We start from the raw sequence: 25,011 nt of genomic DNA, 5'->3' as shown, positions 1-25,011 counted from the left end.
ACAACCAGATCTTGGTTTAGCTGTTGTTCATTCGCGTTTTCACTTCACGATCACATCACAACAGTCGACATGCCTCGCTTTATATGGGTTCAAATTTCACTAACGGATGTGTTTCTCAGGTGACTCTAATGACTAGTCCCCATTCGAAGTCACTGAGTTCTCTGCAGGAAGCACCTGTCGTCGGCTGAGAGGTTGACGACATGTGCTTCTGGCACTTGCAACGGCTTTGTGCATCGAATCCACGTGTCACCATATTAGACATGACCGATCTGAATACAGTCTGCGCACGACTGAAACCGGTTGCTATTGAGCCGTGGTGGCTTCTGTGAGAGTGACCGCGATCCTAATGGCGCCTCTTGTGCGCGCGCTCCATCGATTCTGGCCCTCGTCGTATCATATTTGTCTGGTTATGTTTCCCTCTGGGTCGGCTTGGCAGTCAGTGGTGTGTGGGACACGGAGCTGGATGGGCGTGCCTGAATACTCGGCGTCCTGGCGACTGCGAGTTGAAACCGTTGACTGTTGGGCTATGGAGCCAGCGTCTTCCTACAGCATTGACCGTTCCTAGCAGCGACTTTAGTGGGCAAGGAGCGGCTCTCGTTGTGTGCAACACGTTTACGAAGTGTATCAGTCAACAAGGATGTGCTAAATACTCCGACAACTTGATAACTACGAGCGGGAGGGCAGTATTATTAGGCGCCTATCTGGACTCCTGAAGCTATTTGTCTCCTTGGTATTTATTTGAAATTATGTATGAAGACTGTTCGGTAAGTACTGTACTTTGTTGTTGTTGTTGTGGTCTTCAGTCCTGAGACTGGTTTGATGCAGCTCTCCATGCTACTCTATCCTGTGCAAGCTTCTTCATCTCCCAGTACCTACTGCAACCTACATCCTTCTGAATCTGCTTAGTGTATTCATCTCTTGGTCTCCCTCTACGATTTTTACCCTCCACGCTGCCCTCCAATGCTAAATTTGTGATCCCTTGATGCCTCAAAACATGTCAATTCTGTCCAGATGTGAGCTGACCAGGGATCCGGTTCTTTTACTGATGGCTCTCGATCTTCCACCATAATCGAGTCCATCAACATGAGGTGGCAAATATGAGGTAGCCAAGGAGGTGGAAACGTGGGTTCTACTATGCCAAGACTGCTTGGTAGCTACAACAGGAAAAAACAATTAATTAGCAGGAGTACAAAATAAGAAAGCATTTATTACTTAACTTTTCTGTAGTCCATGATCAGTTGGTTGACAATTATAGAAGACGCTACTAGACTAAGCGTCTGTAGAATGACATAATTTACAAGTGGCAAATCTTGCAGTGACGAATTAATCTCTCGTAAACCTGAATGTCGAATACAGTGACTTTGAAGACTAACTTGGAACGGAGCTACAAAGACTTTATGGCAGCAACGACTGAGCTGCAGACGATGACTAACATCGGCGCTGGCTGACCACTGAGCTCGGCCGCGAACTGTAGACTGCCACAACTGCACTACTCTCCCGCTGCAACATGAAGTAGCCTAGCGGCGCCTCGCGGCCAGCATAAGTACTGCGACTGGCTGTGTACTCTTTGGCTAACACAGCCGTTCTTCTGTTCCGTTTATCGAGAGAATCGCATCCGGCGGATCGATCTCTCAGGCGGCGGTGTGGTCGTATGACTGACGACACCACATAATCTGTCAAATTTTCACCTTTGTACTTTTATTATTCATCACCACTAATTGTTTTCTGAAGATCGTATATTCTGCGTAACACATTAATTTGATCATTCTGAGACCTAACAGTGTTAATATTGGTATACTGAATCATATTCTGACGAAGTTTGGAAAAGTTAGTTTAATTTATAATTTCAGTCTTTGATTATGGTGCATAGACGCGTTATGATGAGACGTGGCGTTGGTAACAGTGAACTGGGGTAAGCCCCGGCAGACCCGCTCGCCTCTGTACCTCTTACACTGGTAAAGCGTTTGTTTCGCCTCAAGAAGAACAGAAACGAAATCTAAGGATCAGTTAGATGACGATCATTTTGACTTTAGGGAAGGTACAAGCAGCAGAGAGGCAGCCCGACTTTGCGCTTGATAGTGGAAGCGAGCTCAATAAATATCAAGAGAAGCTCATGTAATTTGCCGATCTGGAAAAAGTTTCGAAAGATGGAATATGGTGCAGGATATTCGAAATTCTGAATAAAATAGAAGTAGACTATAGCGAAATATGGGCAGGCTGCAATATACACAAGAACCAAGTGGGAATAGTAAGACTGGAAGACCAAGAATGAAGTGCCCGGACTAAAAATGGAGTACGACCGGGATGCAGTCTTTCGCCTCTACTGTTCAGTTTACATATCGACGAAGCAAAGACGGAAACAGAAGAAAGGTTCAATACTGAGATCACACTGAGGTGGCAAAAGCCGTGGGATACCTCCTAATATCGTGTCAGACCTCCTCTGTCCGTCGTAGCGCAGGAACTCGACGTGGCATGGACTCAAAAAGTCATTGGAATTCCCCTGAAGACATTGTGAACCATGCCGTGTCTATAGCCGTCTATAATTGCGAAAGCGTTGCCAGCGCAGCATTCTGTGCATAAACTGACCTTTCGATTAAGTACTGTAAATTCAGATTGGGATTCATGTCTGGTGATCTGGATAGCAAAATCATTCGCTCGAACTGTCTTTAAACCTTTCTCGAACAATTATGTCCCGGTGGCAAGCCGCATTATCATCCATAAAAATTCCATCGTTGCTTGGGCACAACCACAGGTGGAAACACAAGCGGCCAAAGACACTGCTAGCTAGGGCATAACCACCTATGGTAAACTAACATACGCAAACAGCGACAAACGTCGGTAAGCCCCTGCATATCAGCAACACTGACTGGCAACTACCAGCTGCTATTAGAGCCGACCAACAGGCCACAGCAGGGACACCGACGAGCTCGCCCACAGACGCACGAACAATCTGCCAACACTCCCTCACACTGTGTCTCCGGTATATGACCTATCGGACACAAGACCGATAACAAACCTAACTGTTGCAGGTTGCAGGACGCTGAACGAGGACCCTGTACCAGCACCCAGCGCCAGCCGCCGAGCAGCACAAACGCACAACGTCAAGGTATCGAGATGCATGATACCCACTACTAACAAAGCCTATCCTTGCACAACCTGTCGCAGGCAGCAAGACAACCGCTACTGCTCTTGCCGCCCGACCTAACTTTCGCAGAGGTTTTTTTCCCTTAGCTCTTGCTTTGGCACTTTTTTTCCTCTGCCCTTCAAACCGCTACCCTTCGTCAGATTTCGACCAATCTATCTCCAGATGAGCGCGTATTAATGGTTAATCCTAACCAGACGTACGCAAACATCGCAGTACCCACATCCTGCGACACCTCACTTTAGTGAATACTAACCCTTATGCAGAGATGGCAGTAGACCTTTTGTGTTGGCCATCATGCCGGTGTGGGCGTGGAGGGGCTCCACCTCTTAAAAATGGGCACATGAAGCCCATGAATGGCTGCAAAAGGTCTCCAAGTAGCCAAACATAACCATTTCCAGCCAACGATCGGTTCAGTTGTACCATAGCACCTAGTCCATTCCATGTAAACACAGCGCACACCATTATTGAACCACCACCAGCTTGTTCGGTGCCTTGTTGACAATTTGGATCCATGGCTTCGTGGGGTATGCGTCACACTCAAACCCTGTCATCAGCTCATACGAACTGAAATCGGGACTCATCTGACCAGGCCACGGTTTCCCAATCGTCTAGGGTCCAACTGATTCAGTCAAGAGCCCAGGAGAGGCGCTGCAAGCGATGTCGTGCTGTTAGCAAAGGCAGTAGCATCGGCCGTCTGCTGCCACAGCCCGTTAGTGCCAAATTTCGGCGCACTGTCGCAACGGATACGTTCGTCGCACGTCCGACGTTGATTTCTGTGGTTATTTCGCGCAGTGTTGCTTGTCTGTTAGCACTGACAACTCTATGGAAACGCCGTTGTTCTCAGCCGTTAAGTGAAGGTCGTCGGCCACTGCGGTTTTGTGGTGAGAGGGAATACCTGAAATCTCGGCACGCTCTTGACACTGTGGCTCACGCAGTATTGAATTCCATAACCATTTCCGAAATGAAATATCCCTATGTGCCTGGCTCTAACTACCATTCCGCGTTCAAAGTCTGTTAACTCCCGTCGTCGAGCGGAGTGGCCGCGCGGTTTGAAGCGCCATGTCACAGAGTGCGCATCCGCCGCCCGCTGGAGGTTCGAGGCCTCCCTCGGGCGTAGGTGTCTGTGTTGTTCTCAGCATAAGTTATTTTAAGCAGTGTGTATGCCTAAGGACCGATAACCTCAGCAGTTTGGTTCCTTAGGAATTCACACACATTTGAACGATTCCCGACATGGGGCCAAATCGTGCCGGAAACGTTTTCCACAGGAATCACTTAAGTAAAAATGACAGCTCCAGCAACAGACTGCATTTTATACCTTAAGTATACGATACTACCGCCATATGTAGTGTGAATACTGCTATCCCGTGACTTTTGTCATCTCCTTGTAATTCAGTGTGAAATAATCCTAACGATAAAATTAGCTGATGACATTGCTATCTCAGAGTTGGAGATGAAGAATTACAGGTTCTGTTGAATGAAATGCACAATCTAAGGAATTCACAGTTTGGACTAAGAGTAAGGCAAAAGAAGATCAAAGTACTGATAAGCAGCAAAAATGAGAATACCGAGAAGCTTAACGTCAAACCTGGTGATCACGAAATAGTCCGTTAAGGAATTCTATTACCTTGGAAGCAAAGTAATCCATGGCAGCGAAGCATGGAGGACATAAAAAGCAGACTAGCACCGGCAAATACGGCATACTTGGCCAAACGAAGGCTACTTGGACTGTGTGAAACCTGAACAGAACAGACTCGAATAATTTGAATGTGGTACAACAGAATTATGCTGACTATTAGATGGATTGACAATGTAAGGAATTACAAGCGTCTTCGTAGAACTGGGGAAGAAAGGAACATACGAAGAACACTGAGAAGAATAAGGGACAAGAGATAGGACAAATAGTACAACAACAGGGAATAACACCCATGGTATTCAAGGGAGCTAAAAGGGTAAATAGTGTAAAGGAAGGCAGATATTGGAAAAAATCCAACTAACAATTGAGATATTCATGTGCTACTCTGAGGTTAACGGGTTGGCAAAAGAGAGGATTTCGTAGTCGACCGCATGAAACCAGTCAAAGACTGATTGAGAAAAAACAAGCGCTGCATCGTTGTAAGAGGTACAGTGGCGAGCTAGTGTGCCGGGTCCTCCCCCAGTTCGCTATTGCCAGTCCCATGTCATCGTGACGGGCCTGCGTTTAACATGCAAAGGACTGCACCATAATTTAAGAGTGAAATTAAAAATTAAACTAACTTTTCCAGTTTTCGTCAGTGTATGCTTCAGTGTATTAATGTTCGCATTGTAAGGTCTCAGAACGATCATGTCAAAGTGTTAACGCAAAATATACGATCTTTAGAGAGAAATAACGCTGAATAATAAAAGTCGAAAGCTAAAAATTTGTCAGACTGTGCAAATGTATGTCGCAATAAAAAGTTAGAAGTCTGAACTTGATCATAGCAATAGCTTGGTTGGAATCGTCGTTTTTACGAAGAATTGAAGGCGCTAAATATGAGACACAGGAAGCTGAAAATTAGTATGTAGACTCAGTTCCATGTAAAAACATAAAACATGTGACACTAATAACCTACCTTTATTACTTGTTAAGTTATTTAGTAAAAACTAAATTTGGAGAGAAAACGTCCTTATTCATGGTGGATTAAGTATCATTTGCATTTGTAATAAAAAAATTCTAATTACTGCACTCGATTACGTTCATGAAACAATACAGCTGTACCAAGCTTCAAGACTTTATTGTAAAAAACAATGGTTGCAAGGAACCTTAAAGAGGCATTTCAGAGGTCATGTACTACTGTCGTTTCCGCTATAAAAATTCTAGATGGTAAATTTTAATTACAGTCGGGCTAAAACTTTTTCAGTAACTAAAGCAAACTTAACTCTATCTATATAAAAATTAAGGAGAGTGTAAATTGCTAAACGACAGAGATATCAATTAATACACGTCTGAAAAAGGGGCCATTTGCATGCTGCTACCAGTGCCTTGGGCGGTTCATAGCAGGCATTCCATTTGCTGGTCTGCTGTGCCCCATATAAACGGAGCCAGAGCGACAGTGGTATGACTCACTTTGCACCGACATAACTGTCCGCGTGCGTTGTGCCTCGAATGACGTCAAAACTTGGCAGACACCTGTGTGCGTTGTGCCTCGGATGACGTCATAACTGGGCAGACTTAAATGCGTTTTCCGTAAAATTAGGAAGTGAACTCGAGAGGATCGTCTAGATTTCACGAAAGTAGCTGTTTGTGTGCTGGCCATAAGGTTGACGAAACTGCTTGGCAAGTGGTGAGATTGTTTTTCTCTTTTAAGGCTAACAATTAGCTTTTGGTGATTAGAAGTCTGGACCACAGACCAGCTGACTCGGAACTTCCCGTAGAGTTCGCCTCTGAACTGTTAATAGTGCTGTTCCCGATAGGGATGTTAGAGTTAAGACTGTATTTTGTGCGTGTGAACTTTTACAGAACATACGAATCAGTTAAAATTCAAAACTTTTATTTTTAGTCATAGTCCCTGATACTGCTGAGTAAAAAGCAAGTTGGAACCTTTTCTTTCAGTGAGCATACAGAGTAATGTAGGATTGCAACCTGGAAATTATGGTCAGTACATTTTCCATCGCGTTCTGGCTGGCCCCAAAAATAGTTTTCAGGCTCTTGTGAATGGCGCAGGAAGGTGGAAAGCACACACAGACAATTTAAGAATCTTTTCATATCGACATAATGAAATAACTATCATTTGATTATTACCTGCAGCTCCACATTATGACTCCAGAAAGGAAGATAGAATACGATTTAGACAATTTGCTCTAAATGTAAAAAAAAAAATAATCTAATGCTAATAGGAAAAATGTGCGAATACAGCATTAGTAGTGCGCGGGTTGACAGTCACATCGATTAGATTTCCGGGCATAACGCTGCAAACCGAAATAAAATGGAACAAGGATCTAAGGACGGTAGATGGGAAGGCAAAAGACTGATTTCGGTTCACTGTCAGAGTTTTAGGAAACCGTAGCTCGTCGGTATTGCAGACAGCGTATCTAACACTCGTGCGAACAGTTCTTCAGCTGTGCTCGAATACTTGGGGTCGCCACCAAAATGGATCAAAGGAAGACATCGAAGTTATTCACATGCACCCTGCTCGATTTGTTACCGGTAGATTCGATAAGCTCAAAGCTATTACGGAGAGGCTTGGTGAACTTAAATATGAAGTCCCGTAGGGGAAGACGATCCATTTAGCGCGAGGACCACGAAGAGTAGAAAAAATACGACCGGTTCGGAGGCATATAGATAGTCGCTTTTCCTTCGCTCTGTTTGCGAGTGGAACAGGAAAGGAGTTGTCTAGTAATTGTGTAATGTATCCTCCGCCAAGCTCCAAACGATGGCTTGGTAAGTATGTCTGTAGATGTATATGTAGATGTCGAAGTCAACTAGCACTTTACACAACTTTGAATATCGCTTATGACGTCAAAGCGTTGACCATTCATGTGAGTTTCTTCATTTTGTAGCCTGTTTGGTATGTAGGTTAGAATTTATAACAAGAAGTCCTGTCACCCATGATGGTACACTGAAGCGCCAAAGAAAATGATATGGACATGCGTATTCAAATACAGGGATACGTAAACAGGCAGAATATGGCGCTGTGGTCGGTAACACCTTTATAAGACAAGTGTCTGGCACAGTTGTTAGATCGGTTACTGCTGCTACAATGGAAAGTTCTCAAGTTTTATCTGAGTTTGAACGTGTTGTTATAGTCGGCGCACGACCGATGGGACATAGGAACTCCGAGGCAGCAATGAAGTGAGGATTTTCCCGTACGACCATTTCACAAGTGTACCGTGAATATCGTAATAATACTGTAAAACATCAACTCTGATATCGATGCGGCAGGAAAAAGATCTTGCAAGAACGGGACTGAAGAGACTCGTTCAGCGTGACGAAAGCAACCCTTCCGCAAGTTGCTTCAGATTTCAGTAATGGGCCGTCAACAAGTGTCAGCATCCGAACCATTCAACGAAACATCATCGATATGGGCTTACGGAGCCGAAGGCCCACTATTGCACCCTTGATAACTGCACAACGCAAAGCTTCACGCCTCGCCTGAGCCCGTCAACACCGACATTGTACTGTTGATGACTGGAAACATGTTGCCTGATCGGACGAATCTCGTTACAAATTGTATCGTGCGGAAAGACGTGCATGGGTATGGAGACAACCTCATGAATCCATGGACCTTGCATGTCAGTAGGGGACTGTTGAAGCTGGTGGAGGCTTTGTAATGGTGTGGGGCGTGTGCAGTTGAGTGATATATCACCCCTGATACGTCTAGATACAACTCTGACAGGTGACACGTACGTAAGCATCCTGTCTGATGACCTGCTTCCATTCATGTCCATTGTGAATTCGGAGGTAACTGGATAATTCCAGCAGGACAATTCGACCCCTCATATGTCCAGAATTGCTACAGAGTGGCTCCAGGAACACTCTTCTGAGTTTAAGCACTTCCGCTGGCCCCAAACTCCTGAGACATGAACATTATTGGGCTTATCTGGGATGCCTTGCAACGTGCTACTCAGAAGAGATCTCCACCTCCTCGTACTATTACGGATTTACGGACAGCCCTGCAGGATTCATGGTGTCAGCTCCCTCCAGCACTGCTTCAGACATTAGTCGAGTCCATGCCACGCCGCGTTGCGGTACTTCTGCGTGCTCGCTGGGGCTCTACACGACATTAGGCAGGTGTGCCAGTTTATCTGGCTCTTCAGTTATTTTCCAGAAAAAAATTTGCCCACGATTTGCATTTCTGTCAAGTCACGGGAGATATCCAAGAGTCATTGTTTCTTTTTTTCTTTTTTTTTTTCGGGAGCCAATGTGTGGATGGCAAACTTTGCAAACACTTTTCTCTTCTCAAAACCTTATGGAGAATGTCCTGGACAGTTGAAATAAAGATGTTATCCCACTGCGATTTGTGACACGCGTAGGCACAGTGCAGCCACAGGTCCACTAATGAACACTGCTACTCACAGCTGACTGATCGAATGCACGTTTGTGGTTTGTAATTGTTAGTTCAAGGTACCACTGTAATAACTGCGCTGACGTCATATACACCAGGAAGAAAATCAAAAAAATGGTTCAAATGGCTCTGAGCACTATGCGACTTAACTTCTGAGGTCACCAGTCGCCTAGAACTTAGAACTAATTAAACCTAACTAACCTAAGGACGTTACACACATCCATGCCCGAGGCAGGATTCGAACCTGCGACCGGAGCGGTCGCTCGGCTCCAGACTGCAGCGCCTAGAACCGCGAAGAAAATCGTTCATAAAATTTTAGATGACTTTACGATATTCAAAGTGCGTAACTGTATTTGTTATGTATAAGTACGAAGCTTTTGAGTGGATTACTTACATCTGAAGATGGCAGCTACTTCTCCAAACCGGTAACGTGAAATTTTGTTATATATGTTTAACAGATCGTGACGCAGTAATTTATTACTAGTATGTTTTTCTTAGGATCATGGCATGCTGCGTCCAGCAGTATCGTGCATTGTAAAAATATGCAGATAAACGATGCAATCTGGTACGTGTTTCATGCAGTTCCCACTTAATTGGCAGACACTACTAGTAAAGCCCACAGATCACTGAGGAGGAACGAGGCTGCAGTCACAGTGGTTATAGTGCAAGCTACTGCTGGGTGGTGATGACAGGAAGCTGTGACTCTGGGAGAGTAGATGGGCAAGTAACGGGTGTATCTGAGGATGGAGCTGGTAGCCACGAAATCGATCATCACACAATAAAAAGAAACTGTAGATCATTTTTGCAGTCAGAGCAAATTTTGATGGAGGGCGACACGGTCATCTTGAACGTAACAGCGATCCAATGTTCGAGAATACGTGACAATCGAAACAGTCTTCGATTGCTAACTTGTTTTATTAAGGTCCATAGTGTGCGAACGGCAGTCCTACAGCACGTGCCATGAGTGTTCATTATAGTTTCAACATGTTTTTTATGTATGTGACGATGTCAGCTATGGCTATTAATTTTAATTACTTCTTTTACGAAGTTTAAGGAGACAGATCAACCTCATGTTGATCATGACGATCGAAACTGATTATTGAACTGAATAAAACGGGTTTGCGATCAAAGATTGTTTTGGTTTCGGCGTACAGCCAAATTTATTCCTAATCCCAACTAAACTGTCATTATTTTAACTATGTAATATAAACATTAACACTATTTACAAAATTTGTCATGATCCAGAAAAAGTTGGTAAACCACTGATTTTTCGGTAGTTGTAGTTTGAAGCCTATGCAAATCCATTCTTTCCATCATAAACTTTTTTTATTCGTCGAAAGAGTGCTCTTGGAGCTGCACAGCTTAGAACACAATACAAGTTCCAGTAGCTGCTATTTCCGTTATAAAAACAGCTCCGGAGTTGGTCTGAAGTTTCAGTCTCCGTTATATCAATCAAGGCTTTGTCAAATCGTTCTTAGAGGACATTTTAAACATTATATTAATTTCTCTTGTGAGCTAACTGCGACTTTTTTTCTTTAGCTTTGCATATTTTGTTTAGTTTTGTGTATTTACCTTTGTGTCAAGTTGGATTTTGTCGCAAATACGTATTACTAACAGTTGGCCAGATTGAAAACGAATTGCATTCAAAAAGTACTATCTTGAACCTCAGTGATTATTATGACATTATCGGAAACATTGGAACTATCCACAAAGTTGGGTCAAAATATGTACATATTGACGCCTGGAAGACATCTCTTAGAGATGGCATGGAATTTTCCTCTCATGGCACTTTCAGTTCAAGCTTTCGAACGACATTAAACAAAGAGAAAGGTCGGCGCACTGTTACTATTCAAGGGGAACAAAATTATAACACTGATATAGGATGTGGTAAAAGTATCTGCAAGAAGGGTAAATCCTGGATGGGAATAAAACCAACAGAGATACGTAAAGGTGTTATGGTGAAACCACAAAAAATTCAAAGATGTAACAGTTCTTTTACAGCACCACTATGGACCAGGGTGGACGGACGTTAATGAACTTTTATTCCACAAGAATATCTTGAAACAGTTATTTGGAGCTGAACTAGATAAAGAATCTGAGCCGGCCGGAGTGGCCTAGCGGTTCTAGGCGCTACAATCTGGAACCGCGCGGCCGCTACGGTCGCAGGTTCGAATCCTGCATCGGGCATGGATGAGCGTGATGTCCTTAGGTTAGTTATGTTTAAGTAGTTCTAAGTTCTAGGGGACTTATGACATCAGCAGTTGAGTCGCATAGCGCTCAGAGCCATTTGAACCATTTGAAAGAATCTGACGTCGGAGAACTACCTGATCAGCCTGAAGAGCAAATTAGTATTTGATGTAAAAAAGTGGTGGTCTCATAGTGAAGTACTGTTTTAATATAAAGTTGATGGCAGTTTTATAAAGAAATTAAATAGTAGATACGTACTATGTCATAGCTTCAAGTGGTCGTGATAATTTTGTACCAGGAATAAATATTAAGAAATGTCTGTTTCATTTTTCAATTGCACCCGTCATTTTAAAACCAAAACGTTTCCAGAAACCATTATTTTCAGATTACATTTCCATAAGTAGTTACGTTGAGAGCAAAATATTTATTTCAAAGAAAGATATAGTGGAGTGATTTATGGGAAATATAAATATAAATCCACAATATTAAAGAAAATTGTAATAAATAAAGAATAACAATAAAAACCAAATAAAAACTTAGTGACAGTTTTTTCTGGCTTCTGAAAACTTTTGTTCCATGGAGATAACGGACTTTGGAAACTGTCGACTCGTATGGAAGTTAGTTCAGAGAGCGAAGTTGTGAGGTGTGTGCTGAAAAACGAATGTCTGCAAACCAAGCAGTGGAATACGTAACGGTAAAGGAATGGGATGCAATTGAAAGGTGTTCTGCGTTATGCGTGATCAGTTTTTCATTCGAGGGAAGCTGTAAAATTATTGGTGACATTAATGGCATATATCTCCTGAAGAGATAGAACGTCAGTATGTGGCTTCAAAGACATCTCTAATTTCAAACCGTCGTCTATGAACATATGTGTAACGTGGTATCGAAGTTTGTGCAACCAGAAAAAACACACACACACACACATATGTGCAGTGGTACACGATTTTGAGAGATTCGTTCGCAGAAACAAACCAGTTCGTTTGTTGAACTGATTAACTTTCAGACATGACTGTTTTAACGGACGTAGCTTCTCCACTTTTACCGGCTATTGAAGGATAGCAAGAAAGAAGCAAGTGAAGCAACTAAAAAAAAAGTGGTGTGGATTGTTTCTAGACCATTAGTCGCGTTTTGTTTCAGGTAAGACAAATTACCAAAAATGACTACCATTCAAGAGAGAATCTAGTGTGTGATGTAGTTTGCGGAAACGAAACCATCCATTGTTGTCCAAAGAAATTTCAACGTGAACTTAAAAGGGAGGGAGCAGACGTTAAGACAATTAAGGTTTGGTATGACGAATTCCTAGTAACTCAGAGTGTAAACAGAGAGTCGGGTTCTGGAAAAAAAACCACATCTGATGAAATGGTAGAGAAAGTCACAGAAATTTTCCAAATAAGGCCATTAATATCAGTTCACCGAGCATCACGAGAGCTAAAGATACCTCGCTCTTCACTAGGTGCTGCATAAACGATTTCGCATGCACGTTTAAAAAGTTGAAACTGGGCAAGCATTGAAGTAAATCGCCTTCCAGCTTTGCTACGAATTTGCTATTGAGGTGTTGGACCGGATCGGGCGAAATCCCGAATACTTAGTAAATGTGTTTTTCTCTGACGAAGCAACTTACCAGACATGTAGGAAGATTAATCGCCACTACATTAACATCTGGGGTTCGAAAAACCCCCACCGTTTTCAGGAACATGTCACAGATGGGAAAAGATGAATGTGTGGTGTGCGCTGATAAAAGACAGCATAGGGTGACCATTTTTATTCATCGAGCATTCAGTAACATGAACCGTTCATCTGGACATGCTTGAACAGTTTGCTGTCCTCAGGTTCTCCCACTTCAGCTCTAAGTTATCTTTCAGCAGGGTGGTGCACCACCGCACAGGATTTTACATGTTCGTGACTTCCAGAACATAACATTTCCACAGCGATTTGTAGGACGTGGTGGATCAACCAAGCCGCCACTGTGATATCCGCACATAATGTTATGATGACGACGAACGAATCGTCACCAATGTGAATGACTGGTGGCTAGTGCTAAATAGAAACATACAAATCTCTTCTTTGCATATACAGCAGGTTTGTCAGTGAAGTCGGTAAGGAACTGGCTGCATGGTCTGTGTCGCCAACGACTAAGATAATTAGAATCCGTTGGTAAAAAATAATATATTGTACTTAACTGGTGGTACAAGATTCTTCAAACTCAGGAGGAATATAATTACAAACAGAGAGCTATAGAGGCATCACATAGGCCATACTTTAACTAAGCGCCTTGTTAGAGTTGCTTCTTCCTATCAGCTGAAGGCTATACTACTTTCCTACTTGACGTCCCGAGCAAGAGTGGCCGAGCGCACGGTAGAGACTTGCTGCAAGCCGCGGAGCGGCGCTAGTCTCGACTCGCGGGTCCAGAGATACTAGTACGGACCGCGGTCGATAACTGCGACCCCTAACAAGTATGGTCTCGAACGTTGATATCACACATAATCCAGGATTTCTTCCTGTGAGGTTTTGGGAAACACATTGTGTATGCCTCGCATGTACGTGACTTTCGCTATCTTCACGGAAGAATTAGGGTTGCAATGGACTCCATCACCACAGACATGATGAGCACGCATAGATTGAGAATGAATACTGCCTAGTGTCTAGAAAGTTTACGGTTTACGAATGGAGCCCAGGCAGAAGTGTTTTAATTTTTTGAACAAAACTTTTTTGACTTACTTTACATCAGCAACAGCAATTATCTGGGTCTCATACTTTAACTGCATTTGGACTTCAGGGAGGTGAGCATCCTGTAGAATGAAGCACTTGGTTCCCACAAGATATCTAGTTCATTTAAACCCTGGGAGTAACATCTACCATTCATTTATATACAGATTTGAAGGCAAAGTAGACGATACCAGTGTATGTGGTGGCACTGGAACCCAGGACACATCATTCTTCATTGTAGGAACACAGACTGTGATTCCGATAGATGTAGGTGTTCAAGATGGTTCAAATGGCTCTGAGCACTATGGGACTCAACATCTGTGGTCATAAGTCCCCTAGAACTTAGAACTACTTAAACCTAACTAACCTAAGGACATCACACACATCCATGCCCGAGGCAGGATTCGAACCTGCGACCGTAGCAGTCGAGCGGTTCCTGACTGAGCGCCTAGAACCGCTAGACCACCGCGGCCGGCCAGATGTAGGTGTGTTGCCCATGTAATGTCTAGGAACGAAAGGCGTGTGAAGGTTTGTAATATCTTGGAAAAAGTCACTCGCTCACTATACGGCTACTATAAGGCGTTTAACGTAATACCCTAAAGACAGCTTAGCCGTGGTAAAATTTGCTGTTTTGAAGAGCGCGCTGCAGCGCGTAGTGTAAAGCGTCGCCCTCCGTTTCTAGCGGTGGAGCCGCTGTGGCTACCGCAGCGTTGGTATCTCCCTCTGGTGGGAAAGGGGAAAGGTTTGCCTGTTCACGTGCATTTAAGGGGCTCTATGAGCTCGCCGGGGTGAGTTGGTCAGCCGGGTCAGTGTGGGGCAGTTAGTGTCTGTCTGTCGCCAGGGGTGCTAGTATGTGTTAGGCCGCCAGTCTGCTCGAGTTTGTTCAGGCAATGTCATTGGCGGTTGGATCGATCGGGTGGTCGGTCGCGCACTGGGACACAAGATGACTTGTCCGTCTTGAGCCTCGGCGCATGTGAGGTCGCCACGTCAGTCCAGTGGGCCGCGCCGTATAGCGAGGGGTAGTGACTTCGCGGCCGACATGAGAGCAACAGGAGCCAACCCACGACATCGGTCTGGTCAGTGCGAGCTGCGACGCTGTGAGACGGGAGATCGGCGCGCATTCCTGATTCCGTTGAAGCGGCTGGTAGTGGACGGTTCGGGACAGCGTTTTGGGGGTGCTGCGCCAGGCCTTCGCCAGACATCGCAGTTTATTAGAAGTGATTCGTGATATGTTGTTTCATTTACTTGTTAAATTCTACTACTTTTCTTGGTCAGTCTCTCGTCTCCAGCTTGCTCGTCTGTCTCCCGTCCGCATTTGTTAGACAGTTAGTGTCTGTCTGTCTGTCTGTATGTCGGTCTGCCGTACGTTAATAGCTGCCTCTGTCATGTTTGTCGGATTCGGTGTTAACGAATTTATTGCTTGAAGTGTAACGGCCGAATTCCTGAATTATGTTTTTATCTTGCCTATCATCTTGAGAGGCGGTATATGTGTAATGTAGAACATGTTTGTATATTTTATGTAAGACTGCATTTTATGGGTTTTTATTTAAATGGTCATTTTAGTATATTAAGTTGCCACCCTTCCACCGTAACAGTTTTTATTTAAAAAAAAATCAAGTTGCACCTTCGGTGGCAAGTTAATTTTTTAATGTTAGTGTTTTGTACCATTTCTATCCCTCCTACGGGGTACATAGTGTATGTGCTTGTGTGAGTTGTTAAAATTTTTAATTTAAAGTAATCTGGTGTGTTGCTGATTTGCACCAGTGTAGTCTTTCAGAGGTTGTTGTGAGCGGTCGTGACTATGGCCGTGTCAAAGGCAGCGGCAACGTTCTCAGCCCGAAAGCTCATACTGTCAGTATTTGTTCTTTCTGCCTCTGAGTAAAATTGTAACTTGATATTTTGAGGGTGCTTTCTGATTATAAGTTTAAATCTGTTTTTTTAAAGGGCTTTTAGGAATAAAATTTCCATTTTTTGAAAGAAATTTAATTTTTTTTTCATCGGTTACCCACTGGTAACTACTTCCACGCTCACATAGTGTGATTAAATGTGTTAATGTTCTTGATGAATCGTTAGCAAATAAAGTAAATTCTTAAGAAAAGGTTTTGAAAGTAATTTCATGGTTCAACAGCGATGTGCAGCGGCGGCGAGAAATTGAAGTTCTTGCCACCGGTAGGTCGCTACAGAGGAAGCACGGAAGCGACGATACGTCTTTCGAATAAGTAGGTTCACAGCTCCTGGAGGAAAATGTGCTCTTTCTACGTGATCTCAGGCACCGATTGGTGGTGCTTTGGAGATCTGCGGGAGTATAATTACGGGGATTCCGCCCCCGAAGCCTGAGGAAATGGAGACCACGAATGCACCGGCGGGTAGCCCGGGTACGAGCTGGCAATGAAGTGTAGCGCTGCTAGGAGAGGGGTAGCGCGTGGAGGATCCTACCTCTGTTCCAGATGTGTACATTCTCGTCTGATCAACTCGCAGTTCAACGCAACAGTACAGTAACAGGCACTGGCTACCACAGTTAGGGACAGGGTCCGTGTACGCCGGCTATATGGCAGAAACTGAGTGCTAGATTTAGAAACAGCTGCATACATACACACGCCCTTCGTACGCGTAAAGCATGCTCTCATAAAAGTATTAATTTTGTGTGATAATGCCAGTCAGAGAGTATAACAGAATTTTGACATTGTCTTAAATACACTGAAAAGCGAAACAAACTGGTACAACTGTTATATACCGTGTGGGACCCGCGCGGGGGCGTAGAAGTGCCTCAATGCGACGTGGCATGGATTCCACTAATGTCTGAAGTAGTGCTGGAGGGAACTGACACCAATAATCCTGCAGGGCTGTCCATAAATCCGCAACAGTACTAGGTGGTGGAGATCTCTTCTGAACAGCACGTCCCAAGGCTTCACAGATATGTTCAATAACGTACTTGTCTGGGGAATTTGGTGGCCAGCAGAAGTGTTTAAAATTACAAGAGTGTTCCCGCAGCCACTCTGTAGCAATTCTGGACGTGTGGGGACGTGTGGGGTGTCGCATTGTCCTGCTGGAATTGCCCAAGTCTGTCGGAATGCACAATAGACATGTATGGATGCAGGTCATCAGTCAGGATGCTTACGTATGTGTCACCTGTCACAGTTGTATCCAGACGTATCAGGCGTCCCACATCACTCCAAATGCACACGCCCCACACCATTACAGGGCCTCCATCAGCTTTAACTTTCCCCTGCTGACACGCAGGGTCCATGGATTTGTGATGTTGTCTCCATACTCGACACGTCCATGCGCTCGATATAATTTGAAACGAGACCCATCCGAGCAGGCAACATGTCTCCAGCCATCAGCGGTCGAATGTCGGTGTTGACGGGTCCAGGCGATGCGTAAAGTATTGTGTCGTGGAGTCATCAAGAATACATGTGTGGGTCTTTAGCTCGGAAAGCCCATATCGATGATGTTTCGTTGAATGGTTCGCACTCTGACACTTGTTGGTTGCCCAGTGCTGAAATCTGCATCAGTGTGCGGAAAGGTAGCACTTCCGTGGCCGGCCGCTGTGGCCGAGCGGTTCTAGGCACTTCAGTCCGGAACCGCGCGACTGCTACGGTCGCAGGTTCGAATCCTGCCTCGGGCAAGGATGTGTGTGATGTCCTTAGGTTAGTTAGGTTTAAGTAGTTCTAGGGGATTGATGACCTCAGATGTTAAGTCCCATAGTGCTCAGAGCCGTAGCACTTCCGTACCGTTGAAAGATTCTCTTCAGTCGTCGTTGGTCGCTTTCTTGCAGGATCTATTTCCGGCCGCAGCAATGCCGGAGATTTGATGTTTTACCGGTTTCCTGATTTTCACGGCATACTAGTGAAATAGTCTTACGGGAAAATCCCCACTTCATCGCTACCCCGGAGATGCTGTGTCCCATCGCTCGTGCGACGACAATAACACCACGTTCAAACGCACTTAAATATTGCTAACATGCCATTGCAGCAACAGTAACCGATGTAACAACTGTGCCAGACACTTGTTGTCTTCTATAGGCGTTGCCGAACGCAGCGCCATATTCAACCTGTTTACATATCTATGTATTTAAATACGTATGCCTATACAAGTTTCTTTGACTCTTCAGTGTGCATATAGCAGAGGGTAGTCAGTTTAATTATACTAACATTATTTAGCCTATTCGTAATTCTAGCTCAAATATACTAACACACTGATATATGGTCGTAAGATGTAGTTGCAGTGTACTAACACTATATGTAATGTAGCTGTGTAGTTCCACAGCTTATTGAGCGGAATATATGTGCCGTTATTTATAAATTGCATTAATAGATGTAACGTGGCCTGGTATGGTCCTTAGGCAGCACGCCAAATGTCAGTACCAGAAAACAGTAAAATATATAACGTAAACAATAAATGCAATTCTTTCAGGGTCCTCTTGTGGCGGGGAACAATCAGGACATGTCACACAACAGATCCGGACATTACGTCGCATACTGGAGAAGGGTTAAAGTGAGGTTTAGCTAAGGAGAGGCAATCAGGACCGTTGTACCTGTTTGAAGTGGCATGCAATGAACTTCAAATGGTTCAAACGGCCCTGAGCACTATGGGACTTAACATCTGAGGTCATCAGTCCCCTAGAACTTAGAACTACTTAAACCTAACTAACTTAAGGACATCGCACACATCCATGCCCGAGGCAGGATTCGAACCTACGACCGTAGCGGTCGCACGGTTCCAGACTGAAGTGCCTAGAACCGCTCGGCCACTGCGGCCGGCTGCAACGAACTCTACTATACATTTCTGTTTCAGTAGAATTCGACGTTAACACTTAATTCTTTATACATGAATTGCTACTGTAAGTAAACATCGTATAAGACAATCATTTTGCTGGGGTTGGAGGCTCCAGTTGACATTAGTTCACCGTATTTGCGAATTAAATTTCGGTTATTAAAACTCCACTTTTGCAAAAAACAATTTTTTCTGTTCTTTCCAAAAAAAAAAAAAAAGGGACTGACGTGCAGGTTTCATCCACAGAGGGGATCGTTTATTTCTGGGAAGAAAAAGATCATACAAATTTCGTGGTTGGTTTTGTATTTTAGGCCTAAAAACTCTAAATGCACTTTTGACTTTGGATTGTACACCTGGAACCACATTAATTGTAATTATGGAATTCTACAGGTCACCTGGCTTTAAGATGTCTTTCTTTAGCTTCACAGTATGTCATATGCAAACCAGGAGGAAGAATTTGCTTATGGAGTTATTAGTTTTCAGTAATTTTTCGACAGTGGCATTGATGCATGTTCTGGTTTTAAGTTTTTGTTGTATTTTACATCCGTGGTGCGTTTAACTTCTTGGTTGTAATTACACTACCCGAAAAAGATGTGAAGCACCTGGAAGATACGGTTGGATGCCAAAGTAACATCGCACAGGTACCCATCACTGGCAGGGATGTAAATGATGGGAGCTCCGTGACTGGCAGAACGACCGCCAGACTGCATTAATGTTGTTCGTTCTTAGCGTTGTTACCTGATCTTTAACGGACGTGAACAGCATCGTCTGTTCATTGATCACAGCGAAGGACACCGTTATCACACTTGATTCAGTTTGAAAAGGGCCTCATTATGAGTCTCAATTTGGCCGGACATAATAGATTTATTTGGGATACGGATGTCAGAGTCGCCCGACGCTGACTGAGTGTGAACGTGAGCGCAGGCGTCCTCTTCGTCAAGTTTCCGGTCGACCACATCCGAGCACCTCAAGGGAGGATCGCCATATTTTGCACCAGCACATCGTGACACCTTCCTTTCCTCCCTGCCATCCGAGAACAAGTAATGGGCTTTCTGCAGCATACTGTGTCATTGCACGACACTGGTCGAGACAAGCAGCTGCCGGACCAGGGAATTACTGTTGCAGGTTGCCGTTAACACCACAGTATGAACAGCTGCGTTTGGACTGGTGGCTGACAGGGAAGCATCCACTGCTGACGAATGGCGTCCCGCTGTGTTCAGTGATGTATCTCGTTTGTGTACTACCCCAGATGGTCACTGTCGGCGAGTATGGTGACGACCTGTGGAGAGGCCCCAATCTCCTAACAATTTGCAGCACAGTGGTTTTACTGCAGGCACCGTGCTGTGGGGAGCCATCGGGTAAGACTCCAGGTCACGAGTGGTACTGAATGACGGAATTCCGATGGTACTACGTACCTCACAAACGTCCTACCACCTCTCGTGTTGCCTCTCACCTGACTCTATCGTGATGTCATTTTTCAACAGGATAATGTTCCTCAACACATGGCGCGTGTCTATGGAGTGAATCCGTAATGCTGAAGTACTCCCGTGACCAGCCAAATTCCCAAATCTGTTCCCGATTGACCAGCTCGGACTTCGATTCAGTAGTGGTATCATGGTATCAAGGACCAGTTACAACACGTATGGGAGACATTGTCTCAGGAGAAATGATTTTATGACACTCTTCCCAATCCAAACTAGATGGGGTGACCTCATTCTGCCAAGTTCATTGTAAATTTGATTAGAATTTGTAATAATCGAAGTAACATCACATACTGTAAAATGGTATGGATAGAAACTGTTACGTACTTTAAAGGAAATATAATCTTCAAAAGAAATATAAAAATCAAAATTATATAAGATTATAGGTATTGTGTCAAACATATAATTACATTTCGGATCTAGCTCAAGTATTTATAGCATAAAAATGCTCTCATCAGTATTCACCCTGCAAAAAGGGGTAAATAGAAACAGTATTGTTGATCTTATTTTTTCTGTTTATTGGTCTTTCGGGTGAAATGTCAAAATCCGTTTTGGACGTAGAGGAATAAGAAAGAATATTTATCTGGTTCAAAAAAAGTTTTACTCAATAGAAGAACTACAAACGTGGAATGAACTGTGCTTTTTATTCTGTTTTTCAAATAAAAATTGTTATTTCTCTAATTCCGTTATGGTAACATTAATGGATGAACTTGGTTTCTTTATTAATACATAAAGTCGCTGACATCATCTTTAAGAAAGAAGTATTTCAGTCCACAAGTCGTATCCACAGGAGTAACGAAGAGCTTTCAAACAACATCTCCTTGACTAAAAAATTATTTCTCATGTGTTAAAATAAACGCTTTTAACCTGCCTTTTGCTTTAAAAAAAAGTCACCTTAAGCTTTGCCTTCTAAATAACAAGTTTTACGTGCATACCATATAACTGACAGCTCACTTTCTCCATGTATTTCAATCACAGCACAATCTCCTTGTTTTAGAACAGTGCAACATGGTTTATTCTCGTGAAAGTTGTTTGTCTCCTTCTTAGTAAAAAAAGACGATTAGTTTTCCAGTTCCCTTCACATATTCTGAAAACACAACCCCCACATTTTCAATTAGCCGAAATATAAGTCAGATTAATGCGTACTTTAAATATGAACTTCTGGTTAATGAAATGGGGTTTGGAAATTTGCTTAACATAGAATCACAATTACATTGTTTACTCATAAATAAAGTTCAAAGTAAGCAAATTCAGTATGACAACCGTTGTTTGTCGTAGAGTGAAGAAGACATCAACTGCCAGGATCGTAAACTTTGGAATTCATAATTTTCTTGTCAGACTGATTCACCACCATCCTAGAGAAACAAACCTTTGAATGAAATTCTTATTTGTCTTCCGATACGATAGTGTAGAAAGTTTTTGGAAATTCACCCCATTATTTCCATTCACTCCATTTTCCTTCTCAACCCATGAAGTTTCACCTCCTTTCCTCTTGCTCTTCCGGGTGCTTCACTTTTTACGTCAGACGGTGTAGATACACTTTTTCCACCTTTCTCATTTCACATTCACATGGAAATCCTGTTTTCATGCGTAGAAACATCATTTAGTAGAATCTGTTATCGGTGCACTTATCGCGAGATGCTGTATTATTGGCACCACTCGCTTGTTATTCATTTTGCTACCGTCCACTTGAGGCGTAGCGCCGTATAACGATCCTGCCTTGAAGGCGGTTAAGTGGGAGATGTGTCTCAGAGCTGGATAGTGACAGATGGTGACGCGAGACTGGGCGCGCACGTAGTTTATGTATCAGCCAATAGAGGACAATATTGGATAGGGGGACTGTGATTTTAGTTTCGATCGTGACCACTAGACTGCACTAAAGTAATAGAATGTTTTTCATAAACTGTTGTAGTATTTTCATAAAGTGTTATTATTTCTTGTAGTGTGTGTAAAAAGTTATAAATGTGTTTTAGCAGTATGAATGATGCGTGAGTGTGATTTAAGGTTAATATGAAGATAATTGTTTAACGAGTTGTGTAGTACGATTTAGTGTGGGAACATTTCAAAGAAGTATGGATATGAACAAAGGGGATTTTTGTAGAATAGATTTGTAAAGTAAGTTTATGGTAAAGGGAAAGTTAATTCAGGTATAAATAACAATAGTAAATAACTTTATGCATAAGCAAAACTTCAGAATATTAGATAATTACGTCGGTAAAAAGTGCAGTCGTTAGGTTTATTATTTTGCGATTGGTTATGAATGAAAAGCGCGGACTGACGCAGGAGAATGTTGTTTTGCTATCGGGTTTTAAGTAAACTGACCAATGGTAAAGCAATATTCTTTGTGCGCCTTTCTCTGCTGATAGAGAGGAGTCGAAGCCTAGCCATGAAAGAGATCGGATGTGTGCAGTAGTAGTTCCGATGGAAATGATAAGTTGCCGGATCTAGCAGTGTTTGATACATCAAAAGTGTTGGAAAGTGACGGCATAATTATCCCGATGTGTGTGTAGAAATTTCGGAATTTTTAAGTGAATTTTTTGATGAGATAAGACATATATTCCGCGTGGCATATTGAGCAGGTCGCTGGCTAAAAAACTGTGACTGCATTTGGTGAAATGCAGCACCATAAACTTGCTAACGTGAGTGAAAGGGATTATGAGTGACTGTGTTAAGACTAGCAAGGGCTTGGCAGTCATACTTGTTCACTTAAGTTTCAGAATATATTAATTGACGACAAAATTTCCAACCTTTCATTTAGTGTTTCCCCCGAAACGTAGATTAGTGACTTTTATTGCAGTCTGGTTCACGTCGAAGTACAGTAGGTTTCACTCGGCTTACCTAATGATGATCTGCTGAGACATTGTTCACAGGTAGGTGCAGGTCCGTCGTAAAAGGACGGAATGAAACGCGCCGCCGCACACTGTGATGCAAATTTTAAGTGGTTGGTTCTAGTTTTTGTGTGTGTGAGGGAAAAGGAGGCAGAGAAGGAGGGAGGGAGAAAGAGAGAAAGAGAGAGAGAGAGAGAGGAAGAGAGGAAGAGAAAGAAGGAGAGAGGGAGAGAGAGAAAGAGAGAAAAGGGGGAGGGGGAGAGTTGGGATGTTGAGAAGCAGTTGTTTTTGGATGACAGAGAATGCCTGAATATTATGTTTTCTCTGAGAAAGTACTTTTGTAGAATTCCTAAGTGTTGAATGTAGTGTTTTGTTATATGGTGTTGTGTATTCATTCAAAACATTCTTTGCTTATATCACTGGCTTTTGTACGTGACATTGGCGACACTGGGTGCCACGTAGAAAACTTCTGTTCATTTTGTCGTAGATTTGCGGAGAGACTGCCTTCACGACGACAGCTTTCACCTTCCGTCAATACACCACTCTCGCCCAGTACGTCACTCGGGAGACTGTCCCCCCCCCCCCATTCTCCCCCCCTCACGTGCATACACGCAGGCACACATACTCATTCCGGCCCCCCTCGGAGGTAGAGGAATATTTTACCGGTAAAGAGAGCTCTATCCGTCCAGGCGATCTTGGCGGGCGCGGGCACCCGCGCACAGCTATCATTTTGTGAGCGGCGGCGCTCCATCTAAACGTCTCATCGCTGCCCCAGTCCGTCTTGCTTTCAGGGAATCGTTAAGAAATGTCTGTAATATACATAGATTGAATCTCTTTGCCATTTGGCCAGTGACTCCAAATGGTAATCACTATCATTTGTGACGTTACATCTCAAGCTTCCCCATCATATAAAAATTTCTTTCGCTTCCCTTTTTTGTTTTTCCGGAGGGATCGGTACTACAATAATTTCCATAATTAAAGTATTAAAATGAAATGTATTCCACTCGAGGTTGTATGCTAATCGCCTCGCCGCGGACGCATCTGTCTGTATAATATTCAAGAGCGGTGCCAGTCTTCTGTAGCAGAGGGCTAGAAATCTCCCGCTGGTGGACGAGATCGCGCTTTCTGTGTTCCTTATCTCTTCCGAGGAATCGGAAGGCGCTGAAAGCCCGAAAATACTATTACTGCGTTCCCGATACGCTGAATGACGCATTATAGATTCAATAGCGCCCGCGTCTCGCAGCAAAACACATCAAATTCGAACAAAAAGTAAGCACACTCGATTTTGGTTTTGAGGAACGTGCACTTGAAGCGCGACTGGTTCTGATACATGAGGACGTGTGTTACAAAATTCTATGTGATATAAATAAAACTGATGAAGTTATATGACGATGTTATCTTTTCTCTCATTCTTTTCCCTTTATTTTCTCTAAACGTCACTGAAAAAGTGTATCTCATTTCAAAACAGAAATTGTTTCAACTAACTTTATTGCAGTCATCATGTCTACAGATTATCAAATGGAAAAGAAAGTAGATTTCATATGGTGCAAGCTAACTTTCGAAGTGAATACGCTGAGCGATTCAAATGGATTCTTTGACATCACATATCCTAGACTTAAGCTCACGGAATTTACATAAGGCTTTCTTTTTTAAATTTGTTTAGTGCCCTGAAATTAAATGAACGATCGATAAGGATGAAGTCAGTGAAAATTGTAATGTCTCTAGAGGAACGGAAGAGTCCAAATGATTGGAAAAGAGCACAGGTAGTTCCAGTTTTCAGGAAGGGTCGTCGAGCAGATGCGCAAAACCATAGGCCTATATCTCTGACATCGATCTGTTGTAGAATTTTAGAACATGTTTTTTGCTCG

This window comes from Schistocerca nitens, chromosome 7 (assembly GCF_023898315.1).
Source record: "Schistocerca nitens isolate TAMUIC-IGC-003100 chromosome 7, iqSchNite1.1, whole genome shotgun sequence".
Taxonomy (NCBI): domain Eukaryota; kingdom Metazoa; phylum Arthropoda; class Insecta; order Orthoptera; family Acrididae; genus Schistocerca; species Schistocerca nitens.
The sequence above is the reverse complement of the archived record's forward strand: the minus strand, read 5'-3'. Positions refer to the sequence as shown.